Below are 25964 nucleotides of genomic sequence, written 5' to 3'. Positions count from 1 at the left end.
TCCTTGGCTACCTCGGAGGGGCTGCGGGCTCACCCCCGCTCTCCCCCCGGTCTTTCCTCCCCTGGCCCCGTTTCCCTGCGCGCTGATGCCTTCACAAACAATTCCACAGGGAAAGGGAAAGGGATGGGAGTGTACGCCTCGGGAATGGGTCTCGATGGCTCTGCTGAGGCGGGGCAGCAGGTTTGCTGCAGGGCCCGGGCGGTCTGAGAGAGCCAAGGCTCTGCACAAGCCCCATCTGCTGAACTGTGCCTAAACCAGCAGGTTCAGGGGGGATTTGGGAAGGCTGCACCTTCCTGGTACCTCAGCCTGAGAGGGAGGGAAGAGGGCAACATGCAGCCAGGAGTTTGGGATTAAAGGAGGCTGCACCCTCCAAAACCCCAAGAGAGAGAAAACCCCGCGGGCTGTGCCCGGATGGACTCTCTCCCTTTATTTGAATAAAATTGAAGAACTCCTCTGTCTCCCTTTTGGACATCCCTGTGTCCCTTTTGGACATCCCTGTGTCTCCCTTTTGGACATCTCTGTCTCCCTTTTGGACATCCCTGTGTCCCTTTTGGACATCCCTGTGTCTCCCTTTTGGACATCCCTGTGTCCCTTTTGGACATCCCTGTGTCCCTTTTGGACATCCCTGTCTCCCCTTTGGCCACAAACCTCTGGTGTTTAGGAGCACACAGCCTGCTGCTGTTTGGAAATTGCCCAGCACGGGTTCCACAGCCCGTTCCATCTGCCAGGCCAGCCTGACAGCCGGCCTTCTTGTGGGAACGCCGTCCCTGCCTTCTGTTTCTTCCTCCTCATCTCTTTTTCCCCCCCTCTCTCCTCCTTTTTTCCCTCTTCAGCAGGAGTGCTCACCCTTTTTTATCGATAAACAGTTCTCAGATATAATATTGTGGTGTTTGCATTTTGTTTCTGTCGGAGAAATGGCTCCAAAAGAATCCTTCCCCACTCCCCCTTTTACAGGACCATCTGTCCTTCTGGGGGTAAATCCCCACTGGATCCCCAGGGGCATCTCTGGTGCCTCTGGAGCTGCTGCCCTTGGCTGCTCCCTGATTCCCCTGCCCTCAGTGTCTGGCAGTCCCACAGGGATCCCAGTGGAGGGAGAAATCCTGTCCCTGTGCCAAGGGAAAATCACCAAAGCCATCAACCATCCCAGGGCAGGCTCCTTCCCTCCTCCCAGCTCTGGGCTTGGCAGGAGCCTGTCAGCAGAGACCCGTGGAATGGTTTGGGAATGACATTAACGATCTCATTCCATGGGTAGGGACATCTCCCACCATCCCAGGCTGCTCCAGCCCCAATGTCCAGCCTGGCCTTGGGCATTCCAGGGATCCAGGGGCAGCCCCAGCTGCTCTGGGCACCCTTTGCCAGGGCCTGCCCACCCTCATTGTAAAAATACTTTTTCCTCATGTTTAGATCTGACCCTCTTTTAGTTTAAAATCATCCCCCACCCCCGGGGTGTGAGTGGGGCTGGGGTGTGCCCCATGGGGAAGTGATTTGGGGTCTGAGCCTCCAGCTCCCAACTGGAGCCAGGCAGTGATGCTGGAGGGGAAGGGCTGAGCTGAGCCAAATCTGGTTTGTGTCCCTGCTTATCCGAGAACCCCAATTCCCAAGGGCTCCTCCCCAGCCTGGGCAGTGCCAGAGTCTGGGACTGTGCCCTTTCCATGGCTGGCTGCCCCCACACTCCCACTGGGAAGGGGAGAGCAGGGCTGAGGGGCACTGACCCTTGGGATGAGTGAGGATACAGGGAGGGTGGGAGCAGACTGGAATTTATTCTGAGCTCATCAGAGCATGAAATCCTCCTCCTGCAGGGTGAGGAATGATGGCTGTGGCTCTCCAAGCCCTCAGCAGCCGGCAGGTGAGCGGGTCCTGGCTGCTGTGTGACATCCAGGGATTGTCCCTCCCTGTGTCCCAGGGCTCCTGCAGGACCACTGTCCCCTCTGGAGGGGGGCTACTCGCTCTGGACATCCTTTCGGCTGCAAACCATCTCCACTGGGATCCCCGGGCCTATTATAGGCTGATTAAATATTAAAACAATTCATTTTGTACTTAAACTGTTCCGAAGGCTCCTGCTGATGAGGACTTTGAAGTCTGCGGCGCAGGGCTTTGCTCTCGTTTCCTCCCTGCTCCATCCCCTGCTTCCACACCTTTTCCCAGGCAGGGAGGGAGGGCAGGGGAGCCCTGGCTGGCTCTGGCTGTCCCAGGGGATGGGATCTGAGCTGGCTGGCACAGCTGGAGCAGGAGGAAAGCTCTGAGTGCTGATTCCAGGGACCAGGAGGGACTTTGGGAAGAGCTCAGCAGCTGCCTGGATGTGGATGCTGAAGGAGAAGGGATGGTGAAGGCCTTCACCTGGTGCTGCTGGTGTCCTGGGAGCCCCCAGGGGCTGAGGGCAGCGTTTTCACGGCAGGGAGGTCCCTGCTGCTTTTCTTGTGCTGCTCTTTACGGGCACTCCAGGAATCATTTGATACCTGCAGGACCTGAGCCTGGAGCATCCCAAATGTGGGTGAAAGGCCCTGGGGTCCTGAAGGGAGGGACACCCACCTGCAGAGAGCATCCCAAGGTGGGCACAGGATGGGATGTGCTGAGCTGGTACCTGCACCAGAGGGGTTGAGGATGGTCCTGGGGTCCGTGGGTTCCTTTCCTGGGATGGATCTGGCTGGAGGAAGGGGAGGACAGCTCCTGGGAATGAGGGATTGCTCAGGCTCTGGTGGGACCCCAGCCTCGGAAGGATGTCTGAGCACCTCAATTTCCAGCTGCAACCTCCCTGTTTGTCCACCTGATCCCAGCCCTGGAGCCAGGGTTCAGGAGGACCTGAACTTCCTCCAGCCCCTGCAGAGGGAGGAAAAGGTGAGTGGCCAATATTTCACCTCCCCAGCCGGATCTGGCCTCCTTCCCTCCTCCCTCCCCCTTCCCCAAGCCCATCCTTTACATCTGTAGGATGTGAAATGCAGCAAACTCTCAGCAGAGCTCATTACTCGGGGCCCGCCGCTCTGAGCGGGGCTGAAAGGTCCTGCTCGTAATGATTCGGAGGTGATTTGTATTTAAGGCGCTCGGCTTTCAGATGCTGCCAGGGGGAGGGGAAATTAAATAATTGAAAGCTGTGGGGAAGGGAAGGATAGAGGCCTGGGTGGAGGGAGAGGACCAGAGTTTCTCCTGATCCAGAAATGTTTTGATTCGCCCGCATGGGTCGCGTGGGTTCAGGATTAGAAGGATTGAGGGGAAATTCCTCCTGTCCCTGCAGGGTCAGAACGTGATCCAGGGATTGAGGGATTCTCCAGGGACTGAGGGATGTCCCAGGGATTGAGGGATTCTCCAGGGATTGAGGGATGTCCCAGGGATTGAGGGATTCTCCAGGGATTGAGGGATGCCCCAGGGACTGAGGGATGCCCCAGGGATTGAGGGATGTCCCAGGGATTGAGGGATGCCCCAGGGGTTTTCCAGGGATGGCACAGTTGGCCAAAGGACCCGAGTGGGACAGGAGGGGACTCTCTGCCCTCAATGTCCTGGTGGGACAGGACAGCCTCGGCCACACTGCCTGCTCCCCTCCCCTCCTTCCTCCTCCCCCCCACTCCCTGCCTCTGGCACACTCCAGGCAATAAAAGCGATTTTCCAGCCTGGCCATCAGCGGGCAGTGAGGGTGAGGAAGGCTGGAGCCCACAGTGATCCCCTCAGCTGTGCAGGACCGAGCTGGGGGCCCAAAGCCACCGGCTGCAGGCTCACAGCAGGAGCCTCACGGTGTGTGTCGAGGTCTCAGAGCACAGGAAAACCCCAGGGAAACTCCGTGGGGAAACTGAGGCAGGAAGGGTGGGAACGGAATTCCTGGGAAAAGGGCAGGTGGGTCGTGTTATTCACCTGGAAGTTCAGGCTGGGATGGGGAGCTCAAACGTGACCTAAAGCAATGTTGTTCTGCTTTCACACACCAAAGCTCTTTCTGCCCTAATTGCTTCTCTCCCTTTTTTTATTTTATTTATTTATTTTTTGACCAAATTGCCAAAAAATTCACCAGTCTGGCCTGGTTCTACCTGGCAATAAATGCACCTGTACACTGCAGGGCTGTGGCTCCTGCTCCTCTTCCAGCTGATGGCAGAGCCTGGGGTCACCAGGGGTGGTCTGTGGGGTCTGGAAGGCAGAGCACCCTCACAGAGCCCCTTCTGCACCTGAGCTTGGAGTTTAAGCTCCAAAGCCCGACTTTAAGCTTGACCCAAACTCGTTCCTGGCACAGATACTCGGGGGAAGCTGCGCCCCAGGCTGGGGAGCCCTCGGGTGCTGGTGCCCTGAGGAGCTCCCGATGCTCCCAGCAGCTCCCAGAGTGGGGCAGGAGGCACATTAGGCTCGGTTTTAGGGCTGGGAAGGGGAATTTTCCTTTGGCCTGGCCAGGGAAGATCACAGAATCAGCTCAGATCAGGCTGCCTGCTCTGGGGCTAACGAGCCGGGCCGTGAAGGTCAGGAATCAATAGCCTGGGAAGATCTGATGCTTTTCCACAAGCCCTTCATGTATTTCCCAGCTCTGTGCAGAGAGCAGGGAAGTTTTAGGAACCTTCCCTAAAGTCTGCTGTTTAACCCTTGTGTGTTTCCCCCTTCAGCCCAGTTTTCTCTCCCAGGGTGGGATTCCCACAGCTCCATCCTCCCAGAGCATCACATTTTCTCCCAAAAAAGAGGTGGAGGTGTGTGCCTGGCTCTCTTGTAGAGAGGGGACTCTAAGAAAATGAGTTTTCCTTAATCCCAAAATTCACTTCTAGGCTAAAGAGTCTGGGAGGGCAAAGGGCTGGGAGAGGTGAAAATTCCCTCATGTTGGCAGCGCTGGTGTTCAGACCTGATACCCAAACTTTTCCTTGCAAACTCCTGGGAAAAACTCTCCCCTACTGATTCTGGGGTGAGGACAAACAACATTTTGTTGTCCCTACCCCCACGTGGCTCTGGGAGTGGCTGGTGGCCTCGAGGTGTCTGCCCATTCCTGCCTCTCCATCCTGTCTCGTTAAGGACTTTTGGATTTGAGTTCTTTTTCCCTTTGAACTGAAGATTGACCAGAGGGAGGCAGTTTTCTCTTTTTTGGTCTCAGTTGTTTATTCTTTTCTTATCAGCATTACAAGGTACAAGGAGCTGTGTGCACTATGATAGAAAAGGGTAAAATGGCCAACAAAGATCCTCTTCAAGGTCTTTTATATGTCCATTTACCCAATTAACAGATGCTAACTAAATTATTTTTCTTAGTGACTCAATGACCCAACACCTGTGTGCTGCACTGTGACATTTTCTATCCAATCACCTCCTGCTACCCAAAAACCCTTAGGAGAAGAAGATGAAGAAGAAAGAAGAAGGACAAGAGACAACACCCTAAATCCTCCATCTTGTCTCCTCTAAACTACTTTTTCACCCAGTTATTTAAAGAACTTTCTAATCTACACACTTTCACTTTTTCTATCTAACTTTAACATTTGTTTTCATGTATCACCATGAAAACATGCTCATGAATTTCGTATTATATGAAATTCAGTGTTTCCTTAAGTCCTAGAACTAAGCATTAGAAACAAGGGCACACACTCTGTACCTCAGACTCCAACACATCCCTCTCTCCCTCGGGGCTCCCCCTTTTCCTGATGGACACGGAGGAATTCCCTTCCCACTGGGATCCCACCTTCTCTGCAGCCATGGGGAGAGGAGCGAAAGAAAAGTGCTTGGAGAAAATGCTTCCATGCTTTTTACAGCTCCAGCAGTTGGAATTCCGGATCTCTGCTCTGCATCCTTCCCCTGTGACCCTCACATCCCCCAGCCAGCACCTTTGTGGGGTGTCTAATTAAAGCAGGTTTAATTCAACTTCCCCTTCCATTCCATATTGGCTTCCCTGGGTGGTGAACTTGGAGCTTGTACTTGGAATTTGGGGTTAAAATCAGCCTCAGGGATGGAGAGGAAGGACACAGCACACCTGGAAGGGGAGGTGGGTGCCCTTCATGTCCTCCCTGATTACCCTTTTTGCCCCAAATTTATTGGGAAAAAGATTAGGTTATACGTAAAAAAAAATAACTGCAATAACAACAGCAGCAGCAATCGTAATAACAAGGATATTAATAATATTATTAATAATAATAGAGACCCAGGGGGTTTACAGAGCATTGCATCAGTAAAAACATTTTTCCTGGGAACCCAAATCCATGGTAAACACTCTATCACACAGCTCCACCAGAACAGCTGGAATGAGCCCTAAATATTTATTATTAATAGCAAAGCTGTTTATTTTTTACATATTAAATAGGTCATATCTCGTCTAATAAAACCTCAGGGCTGGCTCTGCTTGCCAGGAGGAAGATTTTGCTGCTGTGGTGCGAGCAGGAAGAGGGAATACAGGAGTTCCTGCTTGGGCTGGCATCAAATCCAGAGTTGCAGCCCTTGGATTTGCAGGAGGGCTGGGAGATCCCTCCAGCCCTGGGCAGGGGCACGGATGCTCCTGGCATCTCCCAGGACGTGCTCCAGAAATGTGAGCCAGGGCTGGGGATGCAGGTCCAGCCTCAGCCCATCCAGGGATTCCCAGTGTCAGGATGGATAAAACACTTAAAGCCTCAGACTGGGCCGGGCTCTGGAAATGGGATTGTGCCGAGCAGCCCCTTGGGATCCCCGGAGTGACTGGGAGGAACGTGGTGACAGCAAAAGCTCTTCTCCCCCTTCTGAGACATCATTAAGCAAATATCTACGCAGCTTCCCGAGCTCCAGAGCCTGAATTCCTGAAGTTTGCTGGATGCTTAAGTGCATCAGGACTTAATTGCTGCCAAGTCCAGGTGTTGGGGGAGGGAAACGAGTGTTGCACCACCCCCCATCATTCCAACCCCCTTCCCATGGCGTTAACCCCACATCAATCCCCCCAGGCCCCCCAGGAGCTGGGAAAAGCTGGGAATCCACATGGGATTTCCTTCCAAGTGTAACATAGCCCTCAATTCCTGAGCTGGGTGTGGGATCCAGCGCCAGGCTCTGCCCTTCCCCAGGTTGGGAAGGAATTCCTGCCCGGAATGGCTCCAAGCAGCACCTGGGGTGGCCCAGGCCAGGAACAGCAGGTCAGGACATCCTCTGGAGCAAAGACCAAGAGTGAATGTGGGTGCAACCACAGGGATGGGATCAGCCCGTTCCTGGCTCGGTTTGGGAGCAGAAATGCGTTCCCAAAGGCCAAATATCCCATTTTCAGGACGAGGCATTGCATCCTTGGAGAAACTCAAGAGCTTCCCCAAGGCCTGTCCAGCCCTCCCCGTGAGACAAAACGGCCTCAAGTTGGGCCAGGGGAGGTTTAGGTTGGGTTTAGGGATGAGATTTAGGGATGAGATTTAGGGATGAGATGATTTTTGTGGGAAGAGCTGTGGAAAGCACAGAAAGGTTTTCACGGCCGGCCGTGGCACAGCTGCCCCAGGCAGTGCGGATTCCCCATCCCTGGGGAACACAGGACCTGGGGATGTGGCATGGGGACCTGGTAGGGCCTGGTGGGACGTGGTGGGACGTGGTGGGACGTGGTGGGACATGGTGGGACATGGTAGGACGTGATGGGACGTGTTGGGACGTGGTGGGACGTGGTGGGACGTGGTGGGACATGGTGGGACATGGTGGGACATGGTAGGACGTGATGGGACGTGGTGGGACGTGGTGGGACGTGGTGGGACATGGTGGGACGTGTTGGGACGTGGTGGGACGTGATGGGACGTGGTGGGACGTGGTGGGACGTGGTGGGACGTGGTGGGACCTGGTGGGATGTGGTGGGACGTGGTCAGGGGTGGCTTTAGCAGCATTGGGAGAACAGCTGGACCATTCTTGGATGGTTTTGGAGGTCAAAAATGTCATTTCCCACCCGTCCCTGGTCACCCCGGCTCCTCCAGCCACGCCTGCAGCTCCCACAGCTCCGGGCTCCTTCCCCGCTCCTGCAAACCCTTCCCGGCGCATTTCCATGGAATGCAGAGCCCCACGGAGCATTTCCATTCCAAACGAGCCGGGGAGCTCCATCAGGAGCCTCTTGTCAGTAATTTGTTCTACATTGCTGATAATAAGCAATAAGAACATAAACACAGGCAGGGCTTTGTGTGCAGAAGTTTTTTTTTTTTCCCCTCCTTTTTTTTTTTGATTTTTTTCCCTTCTTTTCCCTTTTTTTTTTTTTCCTCGAGGAACCTCTGAGGTGGGAGCAGGGGGGGAGAGGGGGGGAAAAAAAAAGGCATGAATGATTCATCGATGTGAGGGGGGAAAAGGCGGAGAGAGGGAGAGAAAGAGAGAGAGAGAGAGAGAGAGAGAGAGATTAAGAGAGAGGAGCTTCAAAGTGACTGGAGAGGATTTGAAGTGCTGAGCGTTCCTGGGCTGGGCAGAGCAGCAATTCACCAGAGAGGCCCCGTCAAGCTCCCTCCACCCCGGCCTCATCCCGGCTGCCTCCTCCTCCTCCTCCTCCTCCTCCTCCTCCTCCTCTCTGGAAAAAGCAGCCTCCAAATCACAAGTTCAAAGTTCAGCATCATCTAATGATGGGGAGGCCTCCCAGCCCCTCTGTGAGTGGCATCTGTTTATAGCTATGGCCCTTCCCTGGTGGTTTAGCCTGGCTTAAAATAATAAAAAAAAACCCCAATAAAATTAAATTTATATATATATATACATATATATATATTAGAGGAGGAGGAGGAAGTGGGGAATGAGATGCAGGGGTCCATTAAAAAATATCTATAAAAGAATCCTACTGGCGGTGAAGTGTCTTTGATTCTGAATATTAAAAAAGGCAGTTGGATTTTCAATGTAATGAGAATATTAACGCTGCTGCCTTGATTTGTATTCACTGGCCAGCCCAGGCAGGCTGGGCAGTGGGGAAGGGAGGCACAGCTCGCTCCTGGCTGGAGCTGCCACCCTGGGCAGGGATGTGGGACATGGGGGGGACCAGCCCTGCCCCTCTCAGGGTGGGATGGGCACCTCCAGAGCTGTCCCCGTGCTGGTGACACTGCTGCTGCCCCTCTCAGGGTGGGATGGGCACCTCCAGAGCTGTCCCTGTGCTGGTGACACTGCTGCTGCCACCACCAGGGGTGGGATGGGCACCTCCAGAGCTGTCCCTGTGCTGGTGACACTGCTGCTGCCACCACCAGGGGTGGGATGGGCACCTCCAGAGCTATCCCCGTGCTGGTGACACTGCTGCTGCCACCACCAGGGGTGGGATGGGCACCTCCAGAGCTATCCCCGTGCTGGTGACACTGCTGCTGCCACCACCAGGGGTGGGATGGGCACCTCCAGAGCTGTCCCCGTGCTGGTGACACTGCTGCTGCCACCACCAGCACGGTTCAAACTCAGGGTTCTTTCCCAGGGAAATTCAGGCATTTCAAAACAGCATTTTGGGTTCATTCAAGGGCAGCTGGAGGCCAGGGTTGGATTAGGGGGTAGTTGGGAATTTAAGGGGGGGTTAGATGGGATTTTGGGCAGGAATTGATCCCTGGCCAGGGATCCCTGGAATATCCCAGGCCAGGCTGGACACTGGGGCTGGGGACAGGGGAAGGTGTCCCTGCCATGGCAGGGGTGGCACTGGGTGGGATTCAACATCACTTCCAAACCAAACCATTCCATGACTCCACAATCCCGTGAATTCCTTTTCCCTGGGATACGAGCCTGGAAACAATTAATTTCTTTTTAATTTTGTCTAAAGAGCTCCTCCAGGTGCCACTGAAGCGAGCAGCTGTGCACTGGGGATAAATCTGGGCGAGGGACAAGTGACATCTATGAGTCCTGCAAGAGCCATTATTGCTCCTGTGTCACAAAGGAAATGGCCCAGTGATGAATGGCTAATTAGCAATTCTTTCTATTTTATTAATCAAAGGCCGTGCCATTCACTGGCCTAATGAAAGAGTTTGATGTTTTAATATTTCTGAAAAAAGGGAAATAGAGAAAAGGACTCAGGATTAATTAGAGGAGAAGCTGATTTTAGAGGAAATATCTTAAATTATTGCTTGGTTAAAATGAGGGTATCAGAGGCTGCAAATCTCCCAATTTGGGAATGAAAAGAACAGAAAGTGAAATCAGAGGATTGAAAAGAAAGTTAAAAAAATAGAATATTTCACGTAGTTGTCTGTTCTGCCATATCAGGATGTGTCAGGACGTTTCATCAGGGGTCACAGGTGGTGAGTGTGTACAGCTCTGAGCAAAACAGAAAGAAAATTCCATCAAACAAATGATTCCATCACTAATATTAGACCACAGCTCATATTTAGTTAACAACAAGGTGGACTTCCAGGGATTTCTAACTTATTTTTGGGAAGTGAAATATTCTGAAGACTCTGATAGGCTTTGAGGTCCCTCCCAACCCAAACCAAATCCCATGGAACGTCCCAGGCCCTCCAAAAGGGGGATCAAGCAGGGCCCTTCTCCTGTTTTGCCAGCAGTCCCTTAAAAATCTCATCTCCACATGACAAACAGCGACCAAGGAGCGGCAGAAAAGTGATTTTATCAACCCCCAACTCCTCATCAGCAAAGGCTGGGTGAAGGCACGGCCTTTCAGCAGAGGGAAGGGCAGCTCTGAGTTGCACAGGGCTGCAGCTGGGGCTCGCAGGGAGCCTGGGCTGGGGTGTTGCCATTCTAATGGGATTTCCCCCAGAGGAAAATTCCCCCTGCAATGCCCAGACAGAGCAGAAAGCACAATTAACTCCACTGGAGGAGCCTTAAGCCCACTTTCCTTGAGTGTTGTGTAATTAAAACCTCAGCCTTGTTAATACATTAGCGAGATGTTTGCATATAATTCATCAAATGTTTATGAAAATGCGTAACAAATAATCCTGACAAACAAGTTGCTTAATTGAGGGAAGGGCTGGGAAGCCTTGTGAATTTTTAATAAAAAAGGGGGAAGGAAGCACGCTACATTAATCAGACCAAGTTATCTCATTCAATATTTTCAAGTGGCTTCTCCAGCCCGTGTTCTATTTCATATCTTGCTCAAAAGGAAGGTCTCGGTCCTCCAGTGAGATTTGCAGAGCAAACCCTGCCTTGCTCCAAAGGGGCCCTTGGCTGGAGGCATTACTGATCCAAATCCCAATTTTTCCTTCTGGGATAAGGGCACCGAAGCCTGTCTGGGATTTCTCACTTTGGGAGCCTGGGTGTCTTTCTCCAGAGAAGCAGAGATGATGTTGGGACTCACAGTCTCCACCTTTCCTGCAGGATCCTTCCCCACCACGTCCATCTCCTCTTGGATAAGGAGGCAGTGAGCCCACAGCTCCTCGGGTGTCCCCCTCAGCACAAGGAATTGGGCACCATGAGGAGAGAGGAGCTGATCCCAGAGCGGGTTTGGTTCCTCCAGCTCCTCGCAGTCCATTGGGATCACACAGACATTTGGGATATTTTTGGGAAGTAAAATATTCTGAAGACTCGGATAGGCTTTGAGGTCCCTCCCAAGCCAAACCAAATCCCATGGAACATCCCAGGCCCTCCTGGAAATGCCAAGAGGGGGATCCAGCAGGGCCCTTCTCCTGTTTTGCCAGAAGTCCCTTAAAAATCTCATCTCCGTGTGACAAACAGCAACCAAGGAGCGGTGGAAAAGTGATTTTATCTACCCCCAACTCCTGGATCTAAAGTGCAGCCTGAGCTTAGTGATTGGTTTGGTTTGTGTGGACAGGAGGAAGAGCAAGGCTGGGGATGGAGGAGAGAGGAGGAGTGGATTGGTTTGGTTTGTGTGGACAGGAGGAAGAGTGAGGCTGGGGATGGAGGAGAGAGGAGGAGTGGAGCAGAGGGAATGGCTGGGAAAGGAGGGTTTGGGATGGAGAGGTGGAGATTCACAGCGGGGTTAACAGAGACAGCAACATCTGCCAGGGGTTAAACCTGCCCAGGTGTGGATCAGAGCACCAACACCACGCCTTGCTTTGCTCTCCTGGCAGATCCTCACGTCCTCCATGGTGTTCCTGCAGCCACAGCTCCTGCCCTGGAGTAAATGTGTGTGAAATTGTAATTGTTAGAATAAGACAGTCTGTAAAAGTGAGTTTATCTTTCCAGATGATGTGTTTGGCCCTAGGACTCAACCAAAAACTTCTCTGTATCCTCTCAGGCGTTGTGCAAAGGCATTCTCTCTTCTCCCCAGCCCTGGAAGAAAAGGAGGATTTGGAGCTAATTGATTGGATTTTATTTTTTTCCTGGTGTTGTAAAAAGGAAGAACAAGGCATGAATAATTTGGCACAAAGCATATAGAAACCATGCAAGATCTTCTAATTCCTGTTTGCTTTCCCAGAGCCACGAACCAGCATTCCCTGCACCACCAACAGTGGGTGAGGGTCTTGGGAAGAGCTGAACCCTGCAAATCCAGCTGGATTTGGTTCAGCACCTGGAAGGAGCCGAGGACTGGCTGCTCCCACCCCACTCCTGGTGGCTCCTGGCTGGAAGCAGGCAGGGAAAGCTGCAGTTGGGAACCCCAGATGGAAATTGCTCAGCCCCAACAAAGCTCACCCTGGCACGTTTGATTGCAGTCCCAAAGTGCTCCCGCTGAGCAAGTCAGGGATGAAGAAACAGAGACTCCGTGGTTTAAAAGGCTCCCAGCCCAGAGTCAGCATTTCTGCCCTGCCCTGCCTCATGGATTATTCAGCACGGGACTTGTTGATGCGCACTTATATTCTGCTCCCAGTGGGGTTGATGATCTTCCTTCCTCAGAAGGGCCTCTCTGCTGTCTCTCCAGCGCTGGGGGACTGTGGCCAGGGCTGGTGACACCTCTGGGATGTCCAGGATGGGGATGGAGCGTGGAGCTCCTGGCCATGGCTGCTGCTGGTGGAGCCAGGCGGGGACCGGGGGCAGCGGTGGGAGAGGGGTCTATGGGAGAGAGAAAAGTGGGAGAAGTGCAGTGGGAAGTGAGTGGTGTTAATGAAATATTCAGCAGTGGTGGGCCTGAACGCATTGCCGAAATTGCAGAAGCAGAGATGATTAATATTTCACAGGGTAAGCTGCCACTTGGCTGCTTTCTGCACACAGATTCCACCCCCACATGCACACACACACACCTTCTTCCTCCTCCTCCTCCTCCTCACCCTCCTCCAGCTCCCCCAAACTCTGCCTCCACCACTTCCCTGGCTCCAGCTGGCGGCTCCCACCCTGGCTGGGGGAGCTTCCCCGGCCCCTCCGTGAGTTCTGCCCAAGGGATCCCAGAGCTGCCTGGTGGGAAAAGCACTGGGAGGAGGGGGAAGGGAGCGGAGGGAGAGCACATAATTTATTTTTCATGGGGATGGGAGAGCAGGTTGTCCTATTTAGTCACATTAGATGCTCTGTTAACACAACAGGAAGGAGGGAAAAAAAAGAAAAGGGGATGAATAAATGCTCGGAGCTGAGGCTGCTCCCGGGTTCTCTGGGAAAAGGGGCCTGGTCTTTCAGGGGTTAAGTGTTTTGGCTCTGGGTGAGTCTCCCACGGGGTGTCCCACGCAGAGGATGGGCAGTGAGGAGCAGGGAAGATCAGGCTCTTCAGCAGAATGGCCCAAGGGGCGTTTGGGACATTCCCACCCACCTGGTGTGGAGCCAGGGCAGTCCCAGCAGACAGGACATCCTATGTTCATCCTGTGAACATCCTCAGCAGCACCTCGGTGCTTGACCTCTGGCAGACAAAAAGCTTTGGGGTGACCTTATTGCGGCCTTCCAGGACCTGAAGGGGCTCCAAGAAAGATGGAGAGAGACTTTGTACAAGGGATGGAGGGACAGGACACAGGGAATGACTTCCCCAGTGTCAGGTGGGATATGGGGCAGGAATTGTTCCCTGGCAGGGTGGGCAGGCCCTGGCACAGGTGCCCAGAGCAGCTGGGGCTGCCCCTGGATCCCTGGAATGTCCCAGGCCAGGTTGGATCAAGCTTGGAGCAGCCTGGGACAATGGGAGGTGTCCCTTCCCTACTCCTGGATGGGATTTAAGGTCCTTCCAACCCAAACCATTCCACGGCTCTGGGGTTCCCCCTGCCCGTGGCAGATCCTTGTCGTACCCAGCCAGCCTGGCAGGGGCACCAAGCCCATCCCAGCCATCCCTCCTGGAGCCTGTGGTGACAGGGGCTACCCAGGGCAGATGCAGCACACCAAAACCAGGCGTGGGCAAAGGCAGGAGCGTCCGTGGCCGGAGGAGGAACCCTGTCCAAGGCCTGGGGAGAACAGAGGCCTGGATTCCTATTGTGTAGGTGGGGATTTGTCCAGGATGGTGGAGGAACAACTGGAATTAGAAAGGAATAAAGAGTGAATTCTTCCTCCCTCCCAAGAGTGTTCCCTCCGGGGCAAAGGTCAAGTGCATTGTGTGGCAGTGTTTGGATTCAGAATAAAATAAGTGACAAGGGCGCAAACCTGGGGCAAGCACAGGGACTGAATAAAGAGGAGTGTGGGTGAGGCAGCAGAAAGCAGCCCCTCACCCTGGGGGTCATTAACATGTGCAGGAGGTGACCTGGTGACATGCTGCAGGGGACAGGGACACCGATGTGAGGCATTTAAATGCTGCCCTGAGCACATTCAGCCGTTGGGAAGAGCAGATTTCTGAGCACAGCTGTCGGGGAAGTGACCAGCTCCTCTGGAAAAGGGAGACTCCGTGCTCCAAGACTCGACTGGAATTTACCCTCATCTCTATTCTCCCCTTCTCCATGGAAACTGGGGGCTTTCTTGGCTTCTCCCTTGGAATTGTCCCCCCATCCCATGTGGATCCCGTTGGCTGTTAGTTCCTGGGGAGGGTTCAGCATTAAAAATGAGATGGGATCTGCCCACAGCTTTTGTGGAGGGAGGACTTCCTAACTCAGTGAAATTCTGCTAAATTATGCAGACAACCTTAGCAAGTTCATCCTTTGTCGTGAAGCTGGACCGAACCTAAACCACACCCAGCTAAAAATCTGTTCTTTGGGATCTCCCAACTTTCCCCCCATCTGTGCCCAGTTCAGTTCGGGGCTGGTGTCCCAGCCTCGCACTGTGGCTCCAGGCTTGAGTCTGAGGAATTCCTTATGGAGCTGACTGATCCCATTGATTTATTGATTGGTCAAGAGCTTTTTTGAGGTTCTCTCCTCTCTTTCTGAACTCAGATTGGGAGACCTTTCCTTAGAGCTCGGGTTTATTGGGGCTGCTGAGTAGCAAAACCAGGATTGAGCAGCAGGCTCTGCTCTGGGGCGGGATCTGGGTTCAGGATTTTAGTCTGGAGCTGTTCCATGCTGTGACACAGCTGTTCCTGGAAAACTGGAGAGGTTCTATGGAGATGTGTGGGGGAAATCTGATGGAATAAATGATGTAAGAGAATTTCACCCACCTGCCTCAAAGCCACAGGAATATTTGGTGTCAGGGCAGGTGAGCTGGGTCTAAACATCATCAAAACTGCTCAGCTCAGCCATGACCTCACTCAAATTCCTCATCCTCCCTTTGATTGCATCCTGAGGTCTTTTGTTCAGGTTCCCTGGCTATAATGCCACAGATTCCCTTGGAGACTGTTCATGACTGTGGAAAAAAAGACAAAATTCTGCTCCAGGGGTTGTCCTCCTTCCTGGGGTGACCCCAGGGGGATCGGGTGGGTCTCGGTTTGCAATCCTCATGCCCAGACTTTATCAGGGCACGTTGAATCAGGCTTCTTGGAGACCTTCACTGAGAGAAGCCCCAGGCAAAGCCTGACAGGAATCCCCGGTTTAACGGCAACACGGCAACAGCGGAATGTTTGGGAAGAACGGATGCGCTTTTCCACCAACGCCACCTCGCAGTGCCAGGCCTGGCAGTCAGGCATCAATAACGGATTGCTCCAAGCACTCCCAGCTGCCAGGGAAGCTCTGCTCCCTGCTCAGATCGTTCCCCTCGCTGAGAACAGGAGCTATTGATTGTGAGAGCGATGCTCCGCGGCCGCTGGAAGGGCCACGCGCCGCGTGTGACACATGCTGTGACACCGAGCTCCCTCCTCATCTGCTCCAGCGAGCTCCCAGCGCTGGGGACACGCTCCTTTTCCCACCAGGAGTTCTCCCAGCTCTGCAATTCCCTCTTGGAGTCGCGGTTTGCTCTCGTGGTTTCTCCTGGGGGAGCAACAAGCAGCGCCTCTGCAGAAGGAAGAGGAGCGAGTTTGGATCTTGTTCGTGGAATCACAGATCGTGGAATTCCAGGGTGGAAGAGACTTTAAAGCTTTGTGTCCCTCCTTGCCACGGCCAGAGGCACCTTCCACCGTCCCAGGCTGCTCCCAGCCCTGTCCAGCCTGGCCTGGGACACCTCCAGGGATCCAGGGAGCTCCTCTGGGAATCTGTGCCCACCCTGCCAGGCAGGAATTCCATCCTGACAGAAGCCACGGAGCCTCTGGCTCTCCACAAGCCTGGCTGCCTGCCACGAGCAGCACAGTGATTTCCAGAAATCCAGGAAATCGCTGCAATCCGTGCTCGGAGTCAGGTGGTGAGAGAGGAAATCCAACCATTTGACACTGGTCAGCAGGGGAGGATATGGGTTTGTCAATAATTGGCTTTAATTAAGTCAAAGTTGTTTCATTAATACCATCTTGAATGGATTCCCTGCAAATCCTGCCTGGGGGAACGTCAGGGCTGGGAGAGGCTGATTTTCCTGCAGTGCAGCAGGGGAGGGGCTGGATCCCAACACAGGAGAGGGAAAACCAGCAGGACCAAGTGAAACCAGGTGGAATATCCAACCTTTTTCCTCCTGGGAATCTGGGTCTTCCCTGTCAGGGCTTGGGGGGTCACAAAAACCCCAACCAAGCTCTTTTTGGTTTTGTCTTTGTGGTTTCAATCCGGAAACTACAAGGAATAAATTACTGATTTTAACCAAGAACTGGATGCTGTTTCCTGGTTTTCCCTCGGCTGGGACAGGGATCACACTGGAAAAGCTGCACTGTCCCCAAGCCCAGGCTTGGATCCACAAAATGCCTTTTCTGCTAGACCAAGCTGGGAGTTTAAACTTGTCAAACACCCACCAGCTGACGTGAGCTCCTGGGTGCCACCAAACCACTGATCCCCCATCCCTGGCAGTGCCCAAGGCCAGGCTGGACAGGGCTGGGAGCACTGGGACAGTGGAAGGTGTCCCTTGGCAGGGTGGAATGGGATGAGCTTTAAGGTTCTTCCAACCCCAACCATTGTGGTCTTCTCTTTGGACTTCAATTATTTCTTTTCCATTTCTTTTCTGAGCCAAGCTGCAAAGGCTGCATGACTTCCAGAGCACAGGGTTGTTTTTTTGGCTTGAGGTGTGTTGGTTTCCCATTTCTCACTATTGGCTGGGGCAGACCAGCAGCTGGAATTTCCCATTAACCCTTTCCCCAGCTTTAATCTGCTCTTTTATCAGCTCACCCCATCCCTTTGACGTCCCTTTGGCTGTTTCTACAGCTGAATATCCACAAACAATTCCCACTTTCTCCCTTCTCACTCGCACCCACCATCCAAATGTTCCATCACCTAATCCCCAGCCTGTTCCCCTTTCTATTTGTGTCTTCTTGGATTAAAAACAAACCAAGAGGTTCCTGCAATGAGACTCCTGCCCTGGAAACCACCACCAACCAAACCACAAATTCGCCCTTGCTCAGATGATGCTGGGATGGCGCTCACCCCGATTTGAATTCCGGTAAATAATTGAAACTTTTGCTCCTGCTCTTTTATTTCGTGCATCTTTTAAAAAATAACAGCTTAAAAATTAACCGAATTCGGGTTGCTGGGCTCCCTGGTGAGGCGCTGTGTGCAGCAAAACAAGCGAGCGCAAGCAACGACGTGCGGGGTGTTTGGGGTGAGGATGGGCCCTCAGCACATCAGGAGGGGCCGTAAGGAGACTCCTGCACTTCCACCCCACACCCTGCTGTGGACACAACCTTCGGCGTTTTGTCAACAGGACCAGCCCCACCCGACCCTGTGGATCAGGGAATGTGAAGTTTGTTGAAATCGTGCTCCGGCCAAACGCGAGCTGTGGGGACGCAGTTCAGGGGCAGCCCTATGGTCTGTGGGGCACAAAGGACTGGGGTGTCTCCCAGTTCCTGGGAAATCCAGGCTTCTGTTCTGAAGAACAACCTTTTTTGGCAGGTGGTTTTTTCCATCTGTCTCACACTTCAGGGTGAGTGAATCAACTCTGGCCAGCGCTGCTGTCCTCCTCCAGGAGACAAAGCGATGCTTGGGCTCGTTTGCCTCATTTTTGGGAATGTGGGAAGCCTTAGGGAAGGGCTCTGTCCCGCAGCCTCAGTGTAGGAATCCATTGGGAAGATTCTTGGTGACACCAGGATTCTGACCTGTCCCAGCAGGTGAAGCCACCTGGTCATCCTGAGAAGCAGCTGAGACACCTCTGCCGTGGTCAAAACGAGAGGTTGAGATCACTGTCAGACCCAGGAGGTCCCCAGCACTTCCTTCCTTTGGTTGTCCATGGAGTTTGGCCATTTCTCACATCAACCCCCTTTAACCACCTGTGGAACCCCCCCGTGATGCTTTTCTTCCATCATCTCCTGGCACATCTGGCACATCTGGTGACTCCTTCTGTCCACACCAGCAGTAGGAGCTCCAGCCAGGTGCTCATCCATGGTCTGGTCACCTCTCTGGGCCACTCTCCAAAAAGCACAGGCTGGTGACAAGGAGATGGACCAGGACTCATGCTGAAGGTCAGGTGTGGGATGAGCTGGGATGGAGGTGTGGGATGAGCTGGGATGGAAGTGTGGGATGTGCTGGGATGGAGGTGTGGGATGAGCTGGGTTGGAGGTGTGGGATGAGCTGGGTTGGAGGTGTGGGATGAGCTGGGTTGGAGGTGTGGGATGATCGGGTTTCACCCTTCCTTCTCCTGTGCTGCAGGACAAGGTGAGGGCAGAGGGTTCACCTCACCCCTCTGGGTGCTCCTGGAATTCCTCACCTTGCCAAGGGCTCCCATGGCAAACCCTGGAGAGCCCCTGACCCTGGGCATGTGCCCCCCACCCAGAGATATCCTCTCCCCCCAGCCCTGCCCAGGGGCACTGACCACCTCTCCCACTGGAAGCAGCTGGATTTTGGCCGGCTCCTGCAAGGGAAAGCAAAGCCTTTTTCTCTCCCCTTCTTCTCCTCCTGCTGCATTTTGATGGGGCTGGAGATCTCTCGGAGGAAGATGCTCTTCCCTTTTTATCAATTAGGAGCACACACGCGGCTCCCTGGCTCTCTCCCACCCCTGCTCTGCTTTCCTCCCAGCTCCCCTTGGCTGCCGCTCGCAGACAAAGATGTGTGAGTTCTTTGATCTGCCTGGCAGCCCCCACTGGGGGATTGGCTCCGGGGTTAATTACACACAGCCCGGCTCCGGCTGTGGCATGGAGCCGTTCGGCTGGAGAGGGAGCTGTCCCTTCTCCCCCCCAGCTACAAACTTCAAGGGGACAGGAGGGCAAGGAAGGTACCACTGAAACCCCTTTTGATATGACAAACGGGCTCCTTGCTTGGCTCTCTGGTTCTTGTTTTGTTTGTCTAACTGGTGTTTGAAATATGGATGAGATCTCGGTCCTGAGGGTGCAGCCACCGTCTTAACAAAACCTTGTCTTCTCCCCCCGTTTCCCGTCCCTGCCTGGAGTTCAGCTCTGACCATCTGTCTGTCATTCCCATCCGTGTGTCCTTGGCCAGGAGCCCTCTGATCCAGCCCATTCCCAAGGGGATGCAGAGGCTGGGCCTTCTCTCATGCCACGGTTGAGTGCTCTGCAGCAGCGACAGAGACTCCACCACCAGAGGAACATCTTGGGAGCCGCTGGCTGAAAAGTGGGAGCTTTGTATTCCCTTCCTCTCCCTGTGCCTGCCTTGCTCCGGGATTAGCTTCCTGATTTCCCCTTTTTTTTCCTTTAAAGCCACTTAAATCCCTCTGTGCCTCAGTTTCCCAGTCTCCTTGATAAAGGCAAGGAACATTCATCCCCTCCTCAGGGCTGGATTGAGGCTGATTGATTTGCTTGTCCAACATCCCGAGCAAAGCAGTGCCGTGGAGGAGAGCTCCTGGCGTAATCCCCCTGCCTTAGGAAAATCCTTCCCGAAAGGAGCTTGCACAGATGATCCAGGACAGGATGTGCTTGGATTTGTGGGGTTTTCCCGGGGCTCCACTGCCTTCTGGGCTTCCACACCATGTCCAAGTGTGGGACAGTGGGCAATGAGGCCAACCTTCAGTGAGATCAGAGCTGGGCAGCACTTGGTGTCCTCAGTGGCATCACCACAGAGCGCAGCCCATGTGGCCTTCAGAGCAGGTTGAGGGCGAGATCCAGATTCCCCACACAGAATGCTTTTCTGCATCCAGAGCCAGCTCCACTTCCTGTCACTGGAGAAAAATCCATGATTTGGGGTAAAACTTGCCTGACTTAAGGATTTGGACAAGGCCAACACATGGGAGAGGTGACAGAGCCTGGGGCCAAGCTGCATTTCTCCTGGGCAGGAAGAAGCTCCAGTTGGTTTCTGCATGGACCCTTGGGTGGATCCCAAGCCCTCCCACACCACAGTGGTCTTTGGACTTCTTCTTAGACCCCGGTTTGCACAGCAGATATTGATCTTGGATCAATCACCAAGGAGCTACAGCTCATCTTCCTTCTCTTCACCATCCACACACTGCTGGGTGGAGATGCAGCCCAGCTTTTTCTCCATCCATCCATGGATGCATCCATCCATCCATCCATCCATCCATCCATCATCCATCCATCCATTCATCATCCATCCATCCATCCATCCATCCATCCTCCATCCATCCATCCATCCATCCTCCATCCATCCATCCATCCATCCATTCATCATCCATCCATCCATCCATCCATCCATCTATGATCCATCCATCCATCCATCATCCATCCATCCATTCATCCATTCATCCATCATCCATCCATCCATCCATCCATCATCCATCCATCCATTCATCCATCCATCCATCCATCATCCATCCATCATCCATCCATCCATCCATCATCCATCCATCCATCCATCCATCCATCCATCCATCCATCATCCATCCATCCATCATCCATCCATCCATTCATCATCCATCCATCCATGCATCATCCATCCATCATCCATCCATCCATCCATCATCCATCCATCCATCCATCATCCATCAATCTATCATCCATCATCCATCCATCATCCATCCATCCATCCACCCATGATCCATCCATCCATCATCCATCATCCATCCATCCATCCATCCATCCATCCATGATCCATCCATCCATCCATGATCCATCCATCCATCCACCCATCCATCATCCATCCATCATCCATCCATCCATCCATCCATCCATCCATCCATCCATCATCCATCCATCATCCATCCATCCATCCATCCATCCATCATCCATCCATCACCCATCCATCCATCCATCCATCCATCCATCATCCATCCATCCATCCATCATCCATCCATCCATCCATCCATCCATCCATCATCCATCCATCATCCATCCATCCATCCATCCATCCATCATCCATCCATCCATCCATCCATCCATCATCCATCCTCCATCATCCATCCATCCATCCATCCATCATCCATCAATCTATCATCCATCCATATATCCATCCATCATCCATCCATCATCTATCCATCCATCCATCATCCATCCATCCATCCATCATCCATCCATCCATCCATCCATCCATCCATCCATCATCCATCCATCATCTATCCATCCATCCATCATCCATCCATCCATCCATCATCCATCCATCCAGCATCGAGTTCACGCCACACTTCCCTGTGGGGCTTTTTTAAACCTTGGATCAACTTTGCTTATTTCCTGCTGGCACTGAAGGGAGATGCTGCAGTGGAAGGGGATATGGCGTGTCAGGAAATGAAAACTCACAGCAGAGAAGAGTTTGGCTCTCCCAAAGCAGCTCTAGGAGAAGTGGGGTCTTCCCCAGAATTTGTTAAACACTCTCTTGCTGACTGAAGGGGCTTTTCCTTCTCCGTTTTCTGTGGGATCATTTCACAGCCCCGATCCAACCCTCCTGCTCCTCTCCCTGGCCACAGGGGCAGGTCTGAGTGAGGAGTGCTCTGGGTTGGCCACTTTTTAATGGAGAGGTCCTGTCAGGGTGGTGGAGGTCTCCGAGAGCCCTGCAGGACCCCCCAGCTGCCTCCAGGATCCCTCAGAGTGTCACTGCTCCCACACACTCAGCCAGGGGCTTTTATTCATTTCCTCCTGTTTCTCCTCGAGTCATCTCTCAATGAAAGAACACATCTAAAAAGTTGATTTTTACTGGGGTTTTTACTCATTTTCTTGGTTTTTACAAGTTTTCCTTGGCCAGGGGACCTCTGTGACTTTGGGGGAGCTGGGGCAGGAGGCAGAGAGGGCTCTGAGAAGTCACCTCAGAGCCCTGTGCTTGAGCTGAGCAGGTCCCCAGGGCTTGGCTGTGTGTGTGGGAAGCCGTGGCCACCAAAACGGGCTTTGGGGACACGTGGGTTCAGCAGTGCCCACGGCAGCAGCTGGGTTGTGCCAAAACAGCCGCTGCTCTTGTGAGACACCACCGAGCTGTTCCTGGGGCTGCCTTCCCTGGAAGGAGCTGGAGCCTCTCCTTCACGCTCTCCCAAGGCTCAGATTGTGCTCAGCGGTGTCTCAGCACCCCCGGGCACTGCTGCACCCCCTCTGAGACGGGGGGACAGGAGCTGGGGATCCCCTGAGCAGCAGCAGCAGCCCTGGGCAGGTGCCATCCAGGGAGGCAATGGTTAATCTCCTCTGAAGCCTTCAACCCTGGTGGGCTTTTCCCCTGGAATAATGAGCAGCAGAGTGTGCACATGGCAGTGTGAATATTGCCTGTTTATTTTTTCATGAGGCTCCTCCACTGTGTGTCACTCTCGTGTCACCATCCGTAAACACATCGATTCCAGCATCCCCGGGAACAGCGCTCCTGCTCCCCGCTGGATCCCTGTCCCTGGCGGGGGCTCGGACCTCCTGCCCCGGCTCTGCTTCTCTCCTCCTGCAGGATCCACCCCTCCTTTTCCTCCTCTTTTTCCTTTCCTCTTCTGCCTTGCTCGCCCCACGCTCCACCTCGCCCTCACACGGAGTTTTCTGCAGCTGTCCCAGCCCCAAACATCCCCTGGGGTGCAGCCACACTCCCTCAGGCACCTCCAGCTCCAGGAGTGTCCCTGCATCCCTCCCAGCCACAGGATGCTCCTCAGGGAGCTCTCCTGGAGGGGCTTCCAGTACACAGCGGTGACAGAGGCGGCCGTGCCCTGGCAGGGTGGGGCTGCAGGGTGGGACCCCAAAGGTGTGTGGGGAATGAAACCTGCTTCTTCTGGAATCATCTACAGCAGCAGTCACTGCAGGGATGTTCTGGGGAGCTCCCTGGGACTGTTTCTCCTTGGATGAGAAGGGAAGGCACCTCAGAGCCCTCACCATTAACCACAGGAGGGGGATAATTCACCCCGGGGAGCTGCTGGGGTGGCTTCCCACACTGCCCTGCTCCAGCAGCAGCCTGGAAAGGGAATCAGGTACAGTTCTGATTCGAAATGCACAGATATGTGGGTTGGGAGAAGCTCTGGGGAGCTGAGTGAGATCACACAGGTGTTGGCAGAGCTCACCTGCTCTGAGGGCATCTTCCATTTCGGGATTCTGTGGTATAACCTTGGAAGGTGCGAGGATGAGGGAATAAGGATGGAGGTGGATTTAGGGCTTCACTTGGGATGAAGACAGAGGAATTCCGTGGCACACAGCCTCCCTGCCCAGGAGCTTTATGAATGTTGAGGAGCAATGGCAGGATCCTCCTGGGACCTCCCAGCTCATGTGGAAACAGGGCTGAGGGACACAATGAGCTCTGAGAGCTCCTTCAGAGCTGTGGAATGCGCAGGAGAAGCCCTGCCTGCCTCCCTGGTCTGAAGGAACGGGCCTGGCCCTGGGAACCTCCTTCATAGAGAGAAGCTGAAAGGCTGAGCTGCTCTTGGAGAACGATGGATGGATGGATGGATGGATGGATGGATGGATGGATGGATGGATGATGGATGGATGATGGATGGATGGATGGATGGATGGATGGATGATGGATGGATGATGGATGGATGGATGGATGGATGGATGGATGGATGGATGGGTGATGGATGGATGATGGATGATGGATGGATGGATGGATGATGGATGGATGGATGGATGATGGATGGATGATGGATGAATGGATGGATGGATGGATGGATGGATGGATGGATGGATGATGGATGGATGATGAATGGATGGATGGATGGATGATGGATGGATGGATGGATGGATGGGTGATGGATGGATGATGGATGGATGGATGGATGGATGGATGGATGATGGATGGATGGATGGATGATGGATGGATGATGGATGGATGGATGGATGGATGGATGGATGGATGGATGGATGATGGATGGATGGATGGATGGATGATGGATGATGGATGGATGGATGATGGATGATGGATGGATGGATGGATCCATGGATGGATGATGCTCATGGCACCAGCTTCACCTGCTGCTGCCTGGGTCAGTGACCCCACCAGGGTCTCAGTGTGTCGCAGGCAGCCTCCAGGGACAAGGGACACTGGGAGGGGCAATACCAAGAGCAGGATGTGGGGGAGGAAAGAGGGACAGGGAGGTGATGGAGGAAAGGAAGAGGATGCAGAAAAGAGAAGGAAGAAGGGAAAGCAGGGAGCAGAGTGAGAATCCACACTGGAATCCAGAATTGAATTTTTTGGTCCCAGAAGCCGCCCAGTTTTTAGCAAAGTCCTTTTCTGTCTTTAATGAATTCCGGTTCCCTTCCCCCTGCCGACCCCGGCGACGATGGAACATTTCCAAGAGCAGGAGGGAGGCAGCGGCGCGAGGGGCTTGGAAATCAAATTTAAAGGGGGAAAAAAAAATAATAAAAAAAAATTTAAAAACTCTCCTCTTTAAAAGTCACTTTGCATCCCCTCCCCGAGCGGGAAGGGAGCACGGGTCATGTCAGAGCCCTCCGCCGCTGTGCCTCGCCTTTGCCGCCGCGCTAATGACACTGGGAATATGCTAAGGAGCTGCCTGCGAGGGGCTTTTCTAATGCGGTCACTTCCTGGGACCTCAAAGAGGCTTTAATTGCCGGGCTGTGGTGCTGGCAGGTGTGCTTGTCATGTCTAATCAGCGCGCCCGGCGCACGCTGCGCCCGCGCCACCAAAGGGCCCTGCTGCCGCTCCCCCTCCCGCCTCGCCCCCGTACCCCCCAACTTTTCAACCATTGCACACCTGTCAAAATGATTATGGGAATGAGTCTCCATCACAGGCAGACAGAGCAGATTTGAAGGAAATCCTCTTTCTCCCTCGCTCTCGCCCTTTCTTTTTTGTGTGTGGTTTTTATTCTGGTGCTGGCGTTCGCTCGGCTCGGGAGGGATTAGGGGAAGGGGGGAAAAAAATCCCCCCTGGTAAATGGACCCTAAACACGCATTGTTGTCGGTGGTTTGGTTTTTTTTGTGGTACATTCTGGAGTCAGAGCAAGGTTTCCACGCCTGGAGCTCCTGGATGAAGCCGTAAGGAAGGAAAGGAGGCAAGCCCTGCGATGAGCAGCGGGTTCCTCGTATATCGGGGCTCTTGCACACCCGAAAATACTCAGGGGCACATCCAGTCACTGCCAGGCACACACAGACACCACGCCTGGCAGTGTCCCTGTGTCTCTGTGTCCCTGTGGCCCTGTGTCCCTGTGTCTCTGTGGCCCTGTGTCTCTGTGGCCCTGTGGCCCTGTGTCCCTGTGTCTCTGTGGCCCTGTGTCTCTGTGGCCCTGTGGCCCTGTGTCCCTGTGTCTCTGTGGCCCTGTGTCTCTGTGGCCCTGTGTCCCCATGTCCCTGTGTCCCCATGTCCCTGTGTCCCTGTGTCTCTGTGTCCCTGTGGCTCTGTGTCCCCGTGTCCCCGTGTCCCTGTGTCTCTGTGGCCCTGTGTCTCTGTGGCCCTGTGTCCCCATGTCCCTGTGTCCCCATGTCCCTGTGTCCCTGTGTCTCTGTGTCCCTGTGTCTCTGTGTCCCCGTGTCCCCATGTCCCTGTGTCTCTGTGGCCCTGTGTCTCTGTGGCCCTGTGGCCCTGTGGCTCGGGAAGGCACAAACACACCCACACTCACACAGCCCTCAGCACATCCCAAAGCCCGAGCACAGACCCAGCAGAAGCTCCAACTCAGTCCCACTTCAGAAC

General features: G+C 53.7%; 1 long non-coding RNA gene across 1 annotated transcript; it reads right to left on the bottom strand.

Annotated features, from left to right (window-relative positions):
- Positions 1–9895: 9895 nt before the first annotated feature.
- On the bottom strand, positions 9896–15618 carry LOC147650487 (uncharacterized). Its single transcript, XR_015276342.1, has 2 exons — positions 15518–15618; positions 9896–15378 (listed from the first exon to the last, which is right to left on the bottom strand). It is a non-coding gene; the product is annotated as an uncharacterized LOC147650487 (long non-coding RNA).
- Positions 15619–25964: the final 10346 nt, after the last annotated feature.

The sequence above is a fragment of the Cyanistes caeruleus genome, chromosome 14 (assembly GCF_971803275.1).
Source record: "Cyanistes caeruleus chromosome 14, bCyaCae1.hap1.1, whole genome shotgun sequence".
NCBI lineage: Eukaryota > Metazoa > Chordata > Aves > Passeriformes > Paridae > Cyanistes > Cyanistes caeruleus.
The sequence above is the reverse complement of the archived record's forward strand: the minus strand, read 5'-3'. Positions and strand labels throughout refer to the sequence as shown.